This window comes from Dipodomys ordii, unplaced genomic scaffold (genome assembly GCF_000151885.1).
Source record: "Dipodomys ordii isolate 6190 unplaced genomic scaffold, Dord_2.0 Scaffold250, whole genome shotgun sequence".
Lineage (NCBI taxonomy): Eukaryota > Metazoa > Chordata > Mammalia > Rodentia > Heteromyidae > Dipodomys > Dipodomys ordii.
Window position 1 is genome coordinate 673,115 of NW_012267466.1, and position 4,456 is coordinate 677,570.

The window sequence follows — 4,456 nt, forward strand, 5'->3', positions numbered from 1 at the left end:
CTGCAGCCTGAGGTGCCTTCGTCCCTTTCCTGATAATCCATGCACACACTTCTTCTGGGCCTACAGTGAAAAAGTATTTGAGTTGGAGTGCTGCAAACCCAGCCTTAATGATCTTCGGAAAAGCATTTTGTGTCATGTTCGCTTCCAGATACTTCTGTCTCTCCTCAGCACTCAATTCTTGCAACTTGAGTTCCAAGGCCCCACTAAAAGGAATGACCAAGGCACCTGGGTCATAGTTGGCCACCCACTCTTTAATTTTTATCAGCCATTTGTTTTTCTGCCTAACGTAGTCTTTTTCAGAAAGATTAACCAAGTAGACCATTGGTTTTGAAGTCAAAAATAAGTGTTTATTCAACACTTCAATCTCTTTGTCATTCCAATCATGATAGAAACAAACAGGTTTCTTTTGATCTATAACCCAGGATTTGACCTTGCACATTATGTCATATTCAGGTTTTAGTTTTTTATCTCTGCCTCTGACAGCCACCTTTTCTAGTTTATCTATAATGGGAACAATCATTTCCTCATCTTTAAGCTGAAGTTCTTCATGTATTTTTTCTATGTCTCAGATGGGATCTACACTTCCTTCCACGTGTGTGATATATTCATCTTCAAAAGCATGTGTTAGATGGAAGATTCCATCACAGGCACTAATATGAGATAAAAAGGCATTTCCCAGGCCCTGCCCGTTGTGAGCTCCTTTCACAAGACCAGCAATATCCACTACATTTAGAAAGGCGGGAATTTTGCTTGCTGGTTTGTGATATTGACAAAGAAAGTCAAATCTTTCATCTGGCACAGGTACTCTGCTCTCATTAGGATCAATAGTACAAAATGGGAAGTTTTCTGCAGAGGTCTGACTATCAGTTAATACATTGAGGTATGTAGATTTCCCAACATTTGGTAATCCAGCAATGCCAATTTTCAGTGAGGTTCCAAATCTTCCAATGATTGGGGGTGGTTTAATTCCATCACCTGCCTTTTGGGGAGCATCATGCTCGGCCAGGAGGGTGACATGGGGGGTGAGATTGCAGGACACTTGCCGGCAACCTGAGGCGGGGAAGAAGGCAGAGAAAGTTCAGGCCTGGCCCTTTCACCCAGAGGCACCCAAGGATGGCGGAGGAGACAGAAGGCGCAAGACGGGTAAGATTTTAATTTTTAATACATCCCAAGGAGCAGTTTTTAGGAATACTAATCACATTGCCTATGTTACTGTTAGTTTTTAGTGTCTGTCTGAAAGGGAAAGAGAGAAGCATCTATATGAAACTGGTGAAAGACCCCAGACTTCTGGGATACTTTCGTCAGTGGGAAGGTGCCCCAGAAACCAAGACTCCAAACCAGCAGATGCAACAAGCAAGAGGAATTTATTCAGCGTTTGAGCAAACGGACCCTCTGTCCCAGCCTGTCAGAGAGCCCCGGGCAGCAGTTACAAGCATTTTGAAAGGCAAAACCCACAGGATTAGCATAAGACACCAGGTGCTCCGGGATTGGCCCAGTTTAAAAATCACCATGTACTCCAGCAATCATTTTGCTACGCGGGAAATTTTGTAACACTCCCCGGAAACTGGTTGGCTGAGGGCAAATCTAGGGGGAGCGGTCACCCTGGAGGGGAGTTCACATAGTTACAGGCTTGTGATTGGTTGACATTTGACCTAGTTTGCTGGACTCGCCAGATGGTCCTTATCTTGGGTCCCATTTGGGGAATTTCCAAACAGGAACTTAGAAGAACATACTCGTTTGTTTTTTATCTACGACTACAGAACTTGTCCCATTGCCAGCATCTGGACTCTGAAACTATTTACTTATTTTCAGGGAGGGGAAGGGTGAGTGCTAGCGCAAGCAAGTTTACTGAAGCAGAATCAGCAGTTAGCAATTGTAAAATGTAACTCTAATTTTTAGTCTTTCATTCCCTCCTTTTTCTTTGGACTAATTTTAATCTTAAAATTTAGGGTGTCTCTATATTATTTTGTGGGGTGTCAGTTGTTTTCAATGCTTGGTATTGGGATCTCAGAACTAATAGATGGACTGCGCTGATCTTTTTTTTTTTTTACAAAAGACACCAGTCTCTTGAGTATACAAGGTCCGATTGTAACAAAATTAACAGTACCAGAGCCCCTTACATTTTTTTTTTACCAGTCCTGACTCCGTGTATCACAGTTAACTTAATTTTATACCAGCTGTACTTGTAAGCTCCAATTTTAAGACATACTCATACCATTTGTTACATACTAAAACTTTTTGAGGTTTGTCTTAAAGACATTTCTTACTTTTTAAATTTTTCAATTTTTTTTCCAAGGCTTTTTTTTAATTACCTTTTTTTTTTTTTTTTTACGATTTCTTGAGCATCTTTGTGGCTGGAGTTTAAAAATGTCCAATTTTTTTTTGGCTTGCAGAACCTTTATCTTAGAACAGCCTTAAGGCACCACTGTGATGCAGAAGCTTGTTAGATGTTAAGGCTAAGAGTATTACCTCCATTGATAACAAACTCAGGTTATTACCATACCAGAGCCAAACTTGGCTGTGACTATAGAGTGGATTTTCAGTCACTATGCACTGAAGTGCCTAAGACAAGCAAGCCAGTGATATCCTTGTCCCCGATATCCACTGTGGGAAGAGAGGGTCTCTGGATATCACCCAAAAGAATGTCCCACAAGATCTTAGATTTAGCAGCATTCAACCAGGAAGCAGACTCAGGTGATGGAATCAGGCAGGAGTTCCTCCAGGTGGCTGTCAGTCCTTCATTGAACTTACCCATTAGGGTATGCTGCAGCAGCAGCAGCAGCAGCAGCAGGGTCTCTCAGTTGCTCCAAGGGACTGTCACACCTCATGCTGGGCTGTAAATTCCTACACAGACTGGTCAAGGATACAATGCATAGGCTTGACAGGCTTTGATCCTGCTGGTTTTTAAGATCTTTAAACAATAGCCCAGGACAGTTTACCAAAATTACAACCTTTTTACTAACCAGATATTTTTGTAAATAGACACAGAAGGCTCAGAAGGCTTAGTTTTGTAGCCATCTCTGACAGATGCAGTCTCCACACCTTGAACACCTACAACAGTTAACACTATTTTTAATGCCTTTTTTAAAAATTATTTTATCTATTTTGTCTCATTTTTCCAAAACTGACTCTGGACCCTTGATCTTAAAAAGGGGGTAGAAGGGTGAAGGTACATCTTCTGTAACTTTTTTAGGCTGACGGTAGGGGCGTTGATCTTACCTAGCCAGGAACCTATAACCTTAGTCCATTTTACAAAGAGGCCATCAGGGTTAGATGTCATTAAGAACAATATTTAACTTTTGACAACTGCACAGACCTTTTTTCCAGCTACAGCAGTGTAGCTTGTTTAGCACTCTGGTTTGTAAAAGCATCTTCCTAGATGACTTAGGAACGTAATCTCTAGTGACCCAACAATGCCTAAGTTACCTTTGCAGGCCTTTAGACAGATATCAATAGAAACACACTTTCAGGTTTACAAACTTTTTCCTGAGCAGATGAACTTTATGTAACTAGTGTCAGCTCAATTAGAGCTGCCAATTTGAGCTTTTGGCACATAAAGGGGTTGAGATTTAAACTATCCCCCACATTTTATAACATTGGCTTTTTACTATCATAGAGGACTGGAAAGTCTGTCCCTTACAAGGTAGATAGTCATGGACATTAGGCATGCTTTTAAACTCTTCCTATGACCTCCCGGCTCTGACCAGTTTTGAAAGGCCATGCACAAATGACTCTAGGATCTGACATTTCTGCCATCCAAGCAGTGGCTTACTGCCTCTGGATGCTCCTCCATTGCTTTTGTCCCAGGAGTGTCTTCTCCACATTGGGATAAATGCCTCATTGGCATTTCCCTTTAGCTGGTCACTGGACTTGAACTCAGGACCTGAGCACTGTCCCTTAGCTCTACAGCTCAAGGCTAGCACTCTGCCACTTTGAGTCCCAAAGCATCTCTGCTTCCTCTTTCAGCACTCTGCTGGCTAAGTAGAGGTGACAGTCTCACAGGGACCTTTTTCTGCCCGGGCTGGCTTTGAACCAGTTTGCAGATCAATGAGTCTTATAAAAGGCCACCTTACTCCAATTAAAAGCAACAAGGTGGTCAACATAGAAGTAGCTTTTAAGCATGCTCTTACCTGAAACTTATTAAGAGTCAAAGTTACATCTGACAAACTTGAAAGAATTGTCTGTGCTCTGCTCTGCACTTTGATGGAAACTTAAAAAAAAAATACAACCTATAAGAGCAAACTGGAATAGCAATTATTTTGGTAATCCTAATTTTTTTCTGTGCACATTGAAGCCAATGTTAAAAACAACTTTACCTTTAAACTTTATATCCAAAAATCCATTTTTTATCCTTTTTAAGTCTCCTATTAATCTTTGTTTTAATATTGTATACCTTAGTTTTTATTTGCATTTTGAAAAGATCCCTTGAAATCTTGAGGCCAAGTGTCACTCTTGG

The 4,456-nt window shown here is 41.0% G+C and overlaps 2 pseudogenes; one reads left to right on the forward strand and one right to left on the reverse strand.

Annotated features, from left to right (window-relative positions):
- The window catches only part of LOC106000938, a 2,309-nt pseudogene extending 1,330 nt beyond the window's left edge, over window positions 1–979 (reverse strand).
- Window positions 980–1,113: 134 nt separating this feature from the next.
- LOC106000939 overlaps window positions 1,114–4,456 on the forward strand; it is a 27,600-nt pseudogene continuing 24,257 nt past the window's right edge.